General features: G+C 41.2%; 1 long non-coding RNA gene across 1 annotated transcript in view; it reads left to right on the forward strand.

The window, feature by feature from the left end:
• Positions 1–11,932, forward strand: part of LOC108501920 — a 15,299-nt gene extending 3,367 nt beyond the window's left edge. Inside the window, exons 2-4 of the long non-coding RNA XR_001876931.1 lie at positions 2,550–2,633; positions 6,601–6,706; positions 7,347–11,932. This is a non-coding gene — a long non-coding RNA (uncharacterized LOC108501920). The remainder of the gene's footprint in view (positions 1–2,549; positions 2,634–6,600; positions 6,707–7,346) is intronic.
• The last annotated feature ends 2,647 nt before the right edge of the window (positions 11,933–14,579 follow it).

Raw genomic sequence — 14,579 nt, forward strand, 5'->3', positions numbered from 1 at the left:
TACTCAGCACTGGTAAGGCCACACCTTGAGTACTGTGTCCAGTTCTGGGCCCCTCAGTTCAGGAAGGATATTGAGGTGCTGGAGCAGGTCCAGAGGAGAGCAACAAGGCTGGTGAAGGGACTGGAGCACAAGTCCTATGAGGAGAGGCTAAGGGAGCTGGGGCTGTTCAGCCTGGAGAAGAGGAGGCTCAGGGGAGACCTCATTACTCTCTACAACTACTTGAAAGGAGGCTGTAGCCAGGTGGGTGTTGGTCTCTTTTCCCAGGCAACTATCAGCAAGACAAGAGGGCATGGTCTGAAGTTGTGCCAGGGGAGGTTTAGTTTAGATATTAGAAAGAATTTCTTTACAGAGAAGGTAATCAGACATCGGAATGGGCTGCTCAGGGAAGTGGTGGATTCTCTGTCCCTGGAGGTTTTTAAGAAGAGACTGGATGTGGCACTTATTGCCATGGTCTAGCAACCGCAGTGGTGTTGGATCAACGGTTGGACTTGATGATCTCGGAAGTCTTTTCCAACCCAGTTGATTCTATGATTCTGTGAAATACAGATACTCATAAATTATACCTGTATGAGCCTTTCCCTTTTCTCTACTGAAGAGCTCCAGCTTTTGGAAACTCTTGCTGTAAGACATTTTCTAGTCCTCAGTCATTCAGTGAACTCTCTTCTGAATCGTCTACTCTTGACGTGTACATGTGAGGCCAGGACACTTTTAAACGGAGACCAGTTAGAGACTTTGTCCATAGCATCTAGAGTTCCCAGATTCATACACACAAGGATTCCTCTAGCCCTTTAGTTGAAGCAAACATTTTCTCCTGTTGGGTTATCTGCCCTGGCCTCCCAGCAGAGTCACTGCTTCTGAGGACTCCACTAACCTGTGAGGACAACCTGAAAGATTTGTCCTCCAATGAATGACTTTACTTTTGGCTGTACTGAAACTCGTATCAAAAATTTGTTGCTTAGGTGCAGTTTGCCAAACATGTCACATTCTCCTTCTCCGGGACATGACTTCTTCATTATTGACTGCTCCATCATTTCATGTGACTTTGGGTCTGTCCCTGCTCACTGAGCTATCCAAGTGCTTCACATCAGATAAAATACAAAAGAGGAATAGAAACAAAGAGCCTTCTGTCCCACCTGTGCTCCTGAACCACAAGGCTGAATCACATTTCTTAGACTTACTTTAATTTTGTCTGCCTAGTAGAGATAACATAGAGCTATGGAGGAGGACCTCTATCTCATCTCTCCTAATTAATGAGCAAGTGCCAAATTTGCTGGGTGTGCCTAGCTATACCAGTGGCCTGTAAGCTAATGTCAGCCCAGGTGACATTGTCATCTATCTCCTTGTTCCTGGAAGAGATGGGGAGTATCACTAGAACTATTCCTGTAGGGAACCTTTCTAAATAACCACAAGAAACCTCCTCATCCTGCTGTAACATAGACTACAGAGCAACCTCCACCCCCATCTCCCCAGACCCATGATGCAGCAGTGCAGGAGCCTTGTTTGGTGCCCCGTGACAGATGAGGGTGGAGATAGCTCTTTGCTTTAGGGCATGCTGTCTGCTCCTGTGGCTTGTGCCACCAGTATTAGGTCCCAAAGCTGATAAAAGCAAATTGCTGGTTATTTTAGAATGTTGGACTCCCCCACAATTCACAGGACCCTATCTTTGATGTTCTGCATGAAATTCAATGCCGAGGTGTATTCAGAGTGCATCGACTAGACTGAGCCCTTTGTGAGACTTTGGTATTGTGTTTCCTAGTCTGTGGATGCCACTCAGCTGTGGGCATGAAGTAGGTACCGATAGCTCAGTATGTGTGACATGGTGGTGAGTGTAGGCTGCACAGAAGCCCAGGAATGCTGAGGTTTGATAGTGAGGTACCACATGTGTTTGGAAAACATCAGGTTGCAAGTGCCTCAAATAGTCTGAGCATCCCTCCTCCTTTTTTCCCCCCTCTAGACACCAGTTTCCTTTACTGGATCTAGCCATAGTGATTTTGACTGCAGCCCTCATGTATTGTTTCCATCCGCACTGAGGTTTTACTTCTTCAGTTTTTCCACCATCCATTCCTCTTCAGCCTCTTTCCATCACTGCAACCTTTTCCCTCAGAGACGTCCTACTATTTCAGATCTTTGCCAAATTTAACTGGTCATTAACACAATGAGCCAGGTTCTGATCTCATTTACTTCTGCAACCTTAATAGAATTTCTCTGGACTTGTACTAATGCATATTAGAACAGATCCTCTTCCATTTAATTTACCCTACTGCATATTTGCTAAGTGCTAACTGTGTATTTGGCTCAGTACAGAATGCAGACAAAAAGACTGATGCATAATAGAGAGCTGTTACCTTCCAGATGCTGCTGCCTGGGCCATTTGCACGGAGCACTGTAGCCATGGCAGTGTCTACTCCCACAGTGCTCCTGCACCAGCTCCAAAATTACTGAGATGATTTTTTCTTTAAGTACCCTGCTGACTTCTAGGTGCCTTACTGACTTGCGTGTAATAAGATTTAAATGTCAACATGATGTTAATATTTAACAATTATCCACAGAAGCTTCTCACACGTTTTCCTTTGAAGATACAAAGAAGCTCAACCTGTTTCTAAAGTCCTGTCATCAGTTTGAAGCAGAATCAGGTAATATGTTGGACCATTATCAGTTACTGTCACCTGCAGTAGCCCGTGGCACAGGATTGCCCTAAAATATGCTTTCCCTGGGAGCCTTCCAGATTTCTCCAATTGCAATCTCCTCACAAGCCAGAGAGTGCTTGTATTGTGTAAAACAAGAAATAGAAAAACAAAAACTAAGTGGATAAGAAATAGCCCAAGTGACTTAATTTCTCTTTTAATTCCAAAAATACACCAGGCTCCTGATAATTTCCCACATAGAGCTCCTTTCTCTGCAGCACAAAGAGGATATATTTTAAACAGTACTGTTAATGGAATTATATGTTGCTACTGGATAATGGTCTGCTGTGGAGAGATAATTGTTGAGACAAAGCTGAGGTATTTATTGAGATAAACATTGAGGCAAAGCCAAGATGTTTATTTTCTAAGCACCAGACCTTAATGCAGACAAAACATATAATATCATTAGCATTATTCCTAATGTGTTGGCAGTCTGAACATGCCCCACCACAAACTCTTGTTAAATCAGTGGTGTCAGAATTGGCCTTCAAATGAGAAATGCATCCAGGCCGATCCAAGTGCCAATGCCAGAGGGCAGCTCTGTTGACCTTATCAGGGGCAATGCCCAAGTGTTGCCCCTCTTGGCTGGTATCTGCCCTTTTGTAGCCCAGGGACATGGCAGAAGTACTTTCTGCAGACCTGGCTGCTCACAGATGAAGCATCAAAAATAATAGACTTCTTCGTTGTTGGTTCAATGAAAAACTAAACTAAAACATTTGCTGATTCTCCAGCTTTGTTTGAGGCAATAAAACCATGGGAGGTATGACCAGCCTGTCACCAGATCGTTATTTTACAGTTTTTAAACCAAATTTTACAGATACCTTTGAATAATTCATGCATGTTTGTCTCAGCATAGGTGAAGTACAGGCCCATAAAAGCACATGGGCAGCCTCAAGCAGAAGCAAGGCCATGTGGTAAGAGAGAAGGACAGACTCTGTGATACACTCGGGTGGTGTGTGCAGCTGTCCTTGCATGTTTGTGTGTGGTGGGACTCCACAGTGACCTGCTGCATCTCACTTTCTGACTGTTTTGCGGGTTTCCTTCAGTAAACCATGAACCGAGGGAGATGGTGATGTGCAGGGCTTGCCCTAATGCACCCTCAGGATGCAGCCAGGTGACCCCTCAGGACTGACATGGAGGGGTTTGCCAGACCAGCCCTGTGGGGTATGTCCAACCTTACTGGGAGCTATGAATTCATCCTAATTGTTTTCAAAGCTCTTTACAATGTTTGCATATAAAAAGTTGGCAATCACAGAAATGCCAAGGGAACATAATGTGATTCATGCCTTTACAAGTGCTATGAGGTAAGTTGACCTGATTACAGAAGAGTGTATTTCTAGCTTTTCCCTTAGTTTTGGCAGACTCCCACAAGAGTTATAATTTTGATTTTAGTTCTTCCCTGAAGAAGTCAGATATGACAGGTAGATATTAATTATTATTATTATTATTATTATTATTACTTGTGTTTGATAATGTTAAAAGTCTCCAACGAGATCAGCTATAGTCACTATATGCTCATATACACAACAACTGTCTTAGAGTAGCTACAGTTGTAAAAGGAAACTGGGTGGAGTGATATGATGTACAAGCAAAAACCTTGAGAGTTACAAGTGTGAGGTTATTCTTATGATTTTGTCATTAAACTACTTCTGTAACTATTTATATATTGAAAGAACAAATTCACAGGAAATATAGCACAAAAATAAAAGTCATATGGGAATTTCTGGTAGTTACCTGAGTTTCAGACCTTATGACTGCTTGTACTGTGTTATCTCCCAAGTCATCTGTGCCTGTCATGCATTTGACAATACATGTTTTGTCAAGTCAAACAGGCTTCCTTAGAAAGAAAGAGGTGACATTATTATTGCCCAAGTAGGATTCTCTGTGTTTAATGCTGAGGTAGTCAAAGCTCTTTAAGGATCTTACAAAACATGATTCACATGATGTTTTTCAGAAATTAGTATTAACTTTTTTATATGAGTAAAAGCATTTACAAATGAAGACACAAAGCCAAGTTGGTTTGCTTTTGAGAAATCTCAGGATTGTTTTGCTGTCAACTGCATCAATGAATTCCAGTAGATCTGAAAAGGAAAACTGTAATTACTGGATTACTTTTTGCTATAATATTCAATATTATGGTAATGAGGGATGAATTAAACATGGTATTGGACTGAGGAACCCCTGCCTTCTAGACTCAAATTCATAGAGCATTTAATTGGGTATTTAGCAGAAGGCATGTTGGATATGTATTAGGGCACTTAAATTGTCTGACAACATACTGTCTAATCCTTTCAGCTTCCATACCCCAAAAAGTAGATGTGAGTCTTGCCCTCTACTCCTGAGCTGCATAGATGGGAAAAACAAGAGTAAAACCAGTTGTCATTTTGGTGTGACCAATGCACTGTAATATAAATTGTTTTGATCTGTCAGTGTTATAAAAGCTGTGCTTCGAGCAGGACAAAAGCGAAGATAACTTTTTCAGTCCTTCCTCAGACAACACTGATTTTTCTCATGGATAGCTGAAGATGGTGAACAGCAGAAATAACACACTAGCTGGAAGTCTCTAGAAGCACTTTTCTCTTTCAAAAGTTTGTAGAGTTAAAGGATATTTGCTTACACTCATTAGCCTCTGTTCACATATACACCCTGATCTTCCACTCAGCCTCCACAATGTGCTTTGCAGCGGTGGTGGGTGTACATGCTGTGATGTGCCCAACAGCCACCCCGCGGGGGTGGGCCTTCCACAGCAGTCTCTTTTGGTGGGATACCAGCCAGCACATTTCTTTTTATTATTGTTAGAAATACAAGGTCAAATGCAGTTGGAATGAAGTCCTGTGGTTTGTGGTGGTCTTCGGCTTATGGGAAAGTTCATTCCACAGATTCAGAGCTCTAAAAAAGTTCTTACTACAGCCCAAAACAATTTTTCCTTACCATAGTGATTTCTGTATCTCAGAGGACTGTGTCTGAGAGAGCTGAGGCTGATCATAGTCTTCACTTTGCAACTTTCTGTGGTTTTTTGTAGTGGCCATGAAGAGTCTCAAAGGTAAAAAACCTCAACTATGCTTGAAATGCCATGACTGACCGGGGCAGAGAGTAGGGGACAGGTCAGATTAATTCATAGCCACCTGTGTTCTTTTACAATCTGCTGTAATATCTGGACTTTGGTATCATGACATGTGGGGTGAAGATCGCCTTCCCAAATCTTAGTCATGGAGGATGTCAGGTGGAGTTTTTCCATAGGGAGAGAGTTTGGCAAACGCTCCCTGCAGAAGCTGCTCTGTGTGAATATTGTCAGTCAGGAGTTCAGAGCTGCTACCAGATTAAAGACTGACTTTAGCCGATAGTGCATTTGTACTGTGCTGCACAGGGGATACAAACTCTTCAAAAAACATTTTCCTCCATTTATCAGAAACTTCTCTTTTACTGCAAGTGAACTTCAGTTCACATAGTTCACACAGACATCTGTTCTCATACACACAGAGACTCCTGATGTCAGAGCTGAGGTCAATAGGCATTTTGATGGTGATTTTAATAAGTGTGTGCTCTAGTACCCTTTGCATATGTATTGGGATGCTTCTTCATCAAGACATGAATACAATGTTTTCTGGGTTTGAAAAAAGTGTATTAATTATGTCAAACACTGAGCCCAGCCCAAACATCAAAAGGACTTGTAGGTGCTGACCTTCCCACCGGAGGTTTGCTTGACGAAACCAGTGGTCTGTGCTGTATTATACATGACCATTTCTTTGTCCATAACTTCTGCTGGTTTGCATAGATGTAACAGACCTGAAATCATTATGGTTCCCATAATTCTTCCACACATTCCTAATTACAAAATGTATGCTTCTATTAAAAAAAACACAATTCATACTAGAGTTGTTTTCATTATTTGCATATTTTGCTCTGGTGATCATAGAATGAGGAAGATGCTTGAGTTCAAGAAGTGGGAATGGAAAGAAGAACAGATTAGAAGTTACAAGAGTTGAAGGAAATTCTGTCACATCTTTGTCTTTGAGCAGAAGGTAAATCATTAATATTTACTAGAAGAATTCATAAGAGATTTGAATGAACTTTCACAGTCTTGACAATATCACTATTTACCAAGCTTAGGGGCAGTCCCCATTTCTATTAAATTTATGTCTACTGACAGCAGTGTCTGTGTTTCTCACTTACCTGTTGTGAAAATTTGGGCCACAGAAGTTTTTGCTCTGTGTCTCTTAGCGGTTTGAAAAATCACAGAATTAAACACTTAACAAAAATGACTCCAAAAGGACTCCGACTTGTGGAAAGGTCTCAGGACTCCCCTCCACCTCATATTTGAGCCCATTTTCCTGAGTTGCTGCTCAAGCTCTGAAGGCAATAGGAGGCTGAAATGAAGGGACTGTCTCTTTTTAGAAAATGCAATGTATTGTAAACAGTGCTCTGGATTGTTGACACTTTTAAGCACTATTGGGTGCAATGATTTGGACCCATTTGTCTCTCTTTAAATGAAATTATTGGTAGATTAGCTGGTGAATTATTCTAAGCAACATCAATTTGTGAAAATGACAACATTCCAGAAGGGTTATTTAAAATGTAGTGTATTGTGTAATTCTTTTTATTTGTCTGTTGCACAATCTATTTGCTGATACTTGTTTCTCTCCCTCCCTCTCTCTCCCCTAGGCTATCAAACAAAGCTGCCCAACCTTACACTCATCCATCATCCTTGAGTTATTAAGAAAATAGCTGCAGAACATTTACAAGTGGATGGGATGGATTGCTGGCTGCTTTTCAAGAACACAGTCAATGCTACAAAAACTTTGCAAGATGGCAAATGTTCTCATGTTTCCTGTTCCTTGCTCTGCTACGACCTGCTAGAAGGAATGGTTTCTTGAATTTTGGGGTGACTAATCTAGGTTGATGCTAAAACTGTTAATCGTTTGTGTCTAATACCAGAGTATAATTTTATCTGAGTAAAATACTTATTTTTTTGGTAACTTTTTCTTCAAAAGGCTTTGGGATACATTGGAGGCAAGGAAGGGGTCAGAATAAGTGCAGATATCTGAGGGCTAGTGTTATATGCCTTTCTCAAGGTTAGGCTTAAAAAAATCAATGCATGAAAGTAGAGGTTAAGAGATTGCAAGTGTCTCAGATGAGAAGTGTAACAAAATGAAGGTAAAATAGATCAGAACTGCATGACTTTTTCTCAGTGATTAAAAGAGAGAGGTTGGAATGGAGTGGAGTTGCCATGTAATAATCTAAGAATCTGATCAGCAATTTAGGGTGTGCACAAAGACATCTATGCTCCTGCAGTATTATTTACTCCCACAGCTTGAAATGCTGGGAAACAGTGCAGAGGTTCCATGCAGACCTGCACTGAACCAGACATGGTGTAGCCCTGAGTGCTGTGCCAGCTGAACATGATTATTCTGCCTTGCAGTCCTGCTTGGCATATCCACACGGTACTTTGCTGTGCTGTGTGACTTGCCAAATCAGCTCAGTGCTAGCTTGGGGATCTCTGCATTATGTTCTCTGCAATTTAAATGTACCCTTGGAAATTAAGCTTATTTGTTTGACTTCTAGAGGGGTAGGAGGTTGCTTCCTAACTAGCCAGCATTGCTCTAATTAGGTAGGACTATCAGAAGACCAAAACATGTCAGTTGTACAGCGACTTTACATACAACAATGTCTTGGCAATCACTGAGACACTGCTCCATTTGAGCATCCTATATGCTGCTCAGTGAAAAGCTCTAGGTTCTTCTTTGCTGGTTTAGATACTTACAAATCCAGAGATCAGCAAACAGTCAAGAATTTGTTCCCAAGGGGAAGCAGTCAGCTGTCTGGAGCTGCCACTGGGCACAGAACAAAGTGGGGAGAGGTTCTGGAGTCCAGAGGAGCAGCCATCAGTCAGCCTTAGTGGGAGGCAGAGAGATAAACTGATATAGATAGCTCTTTTGTTGTGGAGCCTTTTTCTCTGCCTTGCCTTTGTTCTGAGTAACCAGGCTCTGCCTTAGCAAGGCTGTTTGCTAATGGACACCACTATGCTCGTGGAGGCAGAAGAACTGAGAATGAGTCAGGACCATGAGATAATCCTGGCTGACCGCAGTGAACTGGAGCCTGGGAGAGTCATGGGGCTCTGTGGCAGGAGACATGGAAACTGGGAGCCTGGCACTATGAGAGGGAGCACCTGATGGGATCAGGAATGTAATTTACACAGTTATAATGACAAAATTTATGAACTTGCATTTTTAAATTCTTCTTTTTTGTGCCAGTTCAGAAATTGGCTACAAAGTTTTGTTTATAGTCAGCAGTAAATTTGGCGTGTCAGAGAGCATTTAGTATCAGGAAAAGTAGCAGTTACACTACTAAAACATGACTAATTTTCAGCAGCTCCACACTGTGAGTTGCCACTCAGTAACAACACTGCTTGGTGACTCCACCCTGCTTGTACAGCAATTAGCTGGCTTTACCACTCCATGTTGTGAAGGACCTCAGCAAACACAGCACAGAGTAGTGTTAAGGGAGTATTTACCGAAGTTGTTGTTTGTGAAGAAATATCACAAATTGAGCCACAATTACATGAAACACAAAGGATAAATTTCAGTGATAAATTCTTCTACTCAAGAGGGAAGCTGAATGAAAAGCAATGGTTCCCCCCTGTAGCTGTACTCTTCTCCCCGCTTTTGTCATTTTGTTTCATATCTTCCCTCTGACTTTTCTTCCTACTGTATGTTGCTGTGATGAACATCACACCTGATACCACCCAGCCTTAGCAACCCTCTGCTTTGCCTTCTGGCTCTCCTCCCTGTCTTCCTCTCAGTGACTTGTATTTTCATTCAGAGATTCCCTCTCATTAATTAAGTTTCCTGCTGCTCCCCCTCCTTCCTGATGTGGCATTCAACCCTAGCTCAACACTTTTAACAAAATCCCTGGTTATCAACCTGATATTTATCAAGCATATTTATCTTCCTCTTGTTTAAGTCTCCTCCAGCACTGGGCTTATCCTTTGCTTCATTATTTGGTTCTTCCATTACTCCCAGGCCATAAATTCCCTCAAAGCTTTCTTTGTTGTTGATCTACCTCTTAAACTCTCTTTGAACTTCTGTGTTGCACCAACACCCTGAGTGCTGGCTATAACCCTGACTACAGTCTGAAGAACAATGTGTCCACAAGAAGCACTGAATGTTCATGCAAGTTCACTCTGATTTTGGAGACAGTTTCCAGTCTCCTGCTGGCACATCTGATGCAAAGGAAAGTCAAGTACTAGTTGTCTACTTTCAAATCTCTCTTCTACATGTTATTTTGGTTCATCCCTAAGCAAAACAATCCTGCCTTTTTCCTTACAATACTTAGGAAGTAAACCTATGTTATATATCGATTATTCTGCTCACACTTTGATTCCTAGGGCAAATGATCTGCCCAGGCAGTCCAAGAAAAATTCCCTCCATTTAACCCTCCTGTGTTAGCACCAACCCAGGGACCAGCTTCTTAGACCTCATTTCTTTCTACTCTTCCCTTGTCAGCTTCTTTGTCAGCCAGCTTCATGCTATTGTGTCCCACACTGCAACCAATGGCAAGCTCCATGTTAAAGTTTATAAAACCGCTGTCTTGCAAATAATTCCTTGTGCTTCTCCCTTTGCTGTCATTACCTCAAAAGCAGTTCCATGTACCAGTGCCTAGAAAGGCAGTGAGCTTATTCTTTTCAGGACAAGCCATGCCAGGCCAGAAGAGAGCAGCACATTTTGTTTTGTCTTTTGAAATTCTTAGTATATTAAAAGGATCTCATTCTGATGCTATTTTCTCCTATTTTCAAATATTTATTTGCATTCCCACTGTCCCCATAGTTTTTCTCATTTTTCCCTTCCCTATGAGGTCCAGAGACATTATTATTGCATCCCATATGAGCCAAATTATGCCAACAGCCAGGAGGTGTGGTGGAGGCTAACTTGGGTCACACAATTTCACTCATTTATCTAGGTCATCCAGTCCTTAGTTATTTCAGGTAATGAGTTCAAGATAAATCTTAAGCCATTAAGACAACAATATTACTTGATTCTGGGTTGTATTTTCTGTGAACAGAATTCCTAGGAGAATTGATTTCCATTGATTTCCAAGGTGATATGAGTGTGTTTTGGTTTTTTTTCATTGTCTCATAGACTAGAGAAGTCCCTTTCCATGTGAAATCAGGAATGTTTGCAAGAATTTCCTACAGATTGACCACTGACATGAAATAAATGCATCAGGCCTCTGTAAGAAACAGCGTAGACCATTACTGAAAGCAAAAACTCTCAGCTGACATGTTGGCTGGAATTAAAAATCCTGTTGTGTGAAAACAAATTTCTTATTCTCTTTCTTCCTCCCTTGTTTTTAAGGTGAATTTAACTGTATTAGAGGGAGAAAAACTGAGAACATGATGCAAGAATGACCCGGTACTTTTTCTGAGAGTGCAAAACCCATCTTGCTATGTGTTGTTGGAGGACACAATCCATCCTCAACCGGTTGGTTTATACAGGGCACCAGCAGAGCTGTAAGCTCACAATGGCTCGTTGTCACTATCAAAATAAGCACATTAGAATCACAAACACTTAAGCATAAACACATAAATCTTGATTTGCCATGTCAGTCCCTTGAAGTGCCTGGTGCTGGCAGAACAGGTCTTTTAAAACTGAAGGCCAGCTGCTCAGCTAGTATAAATCAGCATAGGATGTCGTGAAGTGGAAAAACATTGGTGCAGCTTAAAGGTTGTTTTAAAGAAATCAGTGAGTAACTACATGTTTAACATGACCACTGGGATGTGTATAAAACAATATTCTAAGTTGCAGAAAAGAAGATTTAAATTATATATGAAAAAAGGAATATCTAGTGGCTAGGCACCAGGCAGGCTGTGTTTTAAATCTCCTTCACTGGAGGTTTGTAGGAACTGATTAGACCAACATCTGTCACACATGGATGGATTCTGCTCCATTGGTAAGGCTGAACTGCATGTGCTCTGGAGATCTCTTCAGTGTTTGCACAGCATGAAAAAATGGACTTCAGTGTTGAAACAATTATGGGATTAGCAAAAAACACCTTGGCACCTTGCTTCCTGTTCAAGATGGGCCAGAAGATTCTCATATTGGTTCAGTCCCATCACTGTTAACCTCTGTGTTATTTAGCCAAAGTTTTTCAGCCTGCACTTGATTTCTGAGCACAGCTAAGAGAGGAGACATGCAGTGCATGTAAATCATTCTAGCAAATTCACTGGCAAATATTAAATCAACCCAGTAAAATTTTAATATTCCTATATAGCTATAACTGCTATTTAACTTTGTAGTTAACTGTATTATATAAGTATCTAGTTATTACTGTATAGCTATAAAAATATAGTTATAAAATTGTATGCAGTAGTTACTTATTAAGTAGCTATAACAGCTATGCTGTTTTGGTTTTTTGTTTTGTTTTTATGGGGGTTTTTGTTAGTTTGTTGTTGTTGTTTGTTTTTTGTGGGTTTTTTTCCACAAAAAAATACAGAGTCAAAGGAATGTAAAAACTTCCAATTGCTTCAATGGAAAATATGGCAGAATTAAAGGGAGGTTATTAGTGTATTTTGACAATTAATGGTAGGCACAGCAGAGCCATAGTGGTGATATATAACTGGAATTCACAGTGTACACTTTTCTAATGGAATTAGCTAAGCATGTTACAGTAAAAAAATATGTTCTTCCATCTTAGTCTGCCATTTGACATTTACTCTAAGAAGTTATAAGTATTTTAGTAGTGCAAGAGGTAGATTTCAGTGGTGTCTATTCTGTGGGATTTTCTGCACTGGCTTGCCCACTCTTCTGCTTAGTGTGCAGTTTAAGGATTGATATGAGAAGAGGGACAGGACAATTATACTTTGAGAAGATCATTATAATTTCTCCAGATCCCTGTATTGTTCAGGCCACTTGAGTGGAGTTGTTTTGAGGCAGGAGAATGCTTTACCACCTAGCACAGTTGAAGCTGAGACAAAGCTTGCACAAGGACATTTCTCAAATTATGCTTGCGGAATGGGTTGTCCAGGCATCTGCAGCCTCAGGGACACTTTTCAAGGCTAAGCCCCAAGGCCTGGCACTGGAGGGATGGGGACACCACACTGTTTGTGCACAAAGAAAAGAGAGGACCAGATCCCTTGTGAAGCCTGGAGGGAAGTCTCCCACTGATCTACTAGTGATCAAGGCCAGGTACAAGTACCATGTTACAAGTACCAATAGACGTGTTACACCTATGTGTCTGTGTGCTGTATGACAGCCATAGGAAGTCCAATAAGTGGAAAATAGTGCCCATCATAAACACACAGAAAATATAATGTAGCTTCCCAGGTTAATAGGAAAGCACTTGAGACTTTGGGGTTTTTGAGGTTTTTAAAAGTATCCCATTGGTAGTTGACCCTGATGCTTCTCTGCTACATGGTTATAACACCAGCTGTGCACCATAAATTACCAGGGCAGTTAACATTCAATTACCTGCTGGAGTTTTGGGGCATTATTCTACTGGACAGGAGAGCCAGCTGGGGATCAGCAGCACTTACTGGTTTAGTAGGAGTATCACACATGCACAGCTCCACTGCTTGCAGAGCCAGTTCCGGTCTGCCAGAGGGTTCTCTGCAGGCTTGGAGGACAAAATTAAGCAGCATACTTAAACTGAGCTCACCAGCTTTAAATGGGGTAATCCTGTTCCTCCTTCCTTCCTATTCCCCCACTCTCCCAGTCTTTCCCACCTTCTTCTGTTTCACCCTGGTAATAACAAAGCCTTAATCTTAAGGAGCCATGCTGGACTCCAGCTGACTACTTACACAGCCCCCTTGGGACCCTCCTTGCTTTCCCAGTATGAGGACTGCAGAGCGGGTACGCTCACATCTGGCATCGTTGGCGTGAAGCCCAAGATGGTAAATCCAGCCAGATCACTGAGCACTGAAGAGAAAAACATGCTTGCTCTGTAGTGGGATAAGTAGGCTTGGTATCTCTGGCCACATGCCAGTTTTGCTAGTGCTGTGTTGTCTCTGGGTAACCCTATCTGGATGTCCCTGTGTCACCCTCTCCAGTACCTGTGTGATATCGTTCCTGCCATTGTCTAGAGTGTTCCAGCCCTTCTGTTTCATCCTGCAGTTTCTTTGAATTGTGTCACTCTTCATTAATAGATAATGTGCCATTTCAAAAGAGGAAAACTCAGTTTTTACTCTGTCCTTATAACTTCTAGTTGGAGTCTTATAGGGTAGAGTACAGTAGATTGTAATCTCCTGGCCTTCAATAGTAAAAGAGTACTATTCATGAATATTTTGTACTATGAAGGGTTCATCACTGAAGAACAACGGAAGAAGCACATGGAGATTCAGGATATTTTTAAAAATAGGACCCCAAAATAGGCAACTGTGAAGTAGGAGTCTGGGTGTGATTTTCATTTAAATAAATTTGTTTTAATGTCAAAATATTTCCAAGCAATATCAGTTTTGTCAAGAAGAGTGACAGACAAAGTAATTGAAGAAGTAGGCACATATCATGCTCTGTGACAAGGGGATTAGGTAATTTCCTAGACTAAGATTCTGACTCATTCCCTGCTTTGCTGTAATCCAAGTGTCAAGGATGGAAGGATTTATAAGTGAGTACCACAAAAGAAACTCGGATGGGGATACTGAAAGACCAATGCCTTATGTGCCTTCTCAAAGTGGAAAAGCACAAGGTTTAATCTGCAAAAAGATGTCTTAGTACACTCTTGACAGAAGAAGAATTTGAAAGGCATTATTTTAACCTCTGAAGAACAAAAATAACAATCATTTTAATACTTAAATGTGGTCACAAACAACTTAGGTCGCACTTCTGGTCCATGCTACTTTTGTCATGGGGTTGCAGTAATGCTCTACTTCAACAAGTGTGGAAACAGTAAAAAAGAAATGATAGC

The sequence above is a fragment of the Lepidothrix coronata genome, unplaced genomic scaffold (genome assembly GCF_001604755.1).
Source record: "Lepidothrix coronata isolate B3197 unplaced genomic scaffold, Lepidothrix_coronata-1.0 Scaffold0, whole genome shotgun sequence".
Lineage (NCBI taxonomy): Eukaryota > Metazoa > Chordata > Aves > Passeriformes > Pipridae > Lepidothrix > Lepidothrix coronata.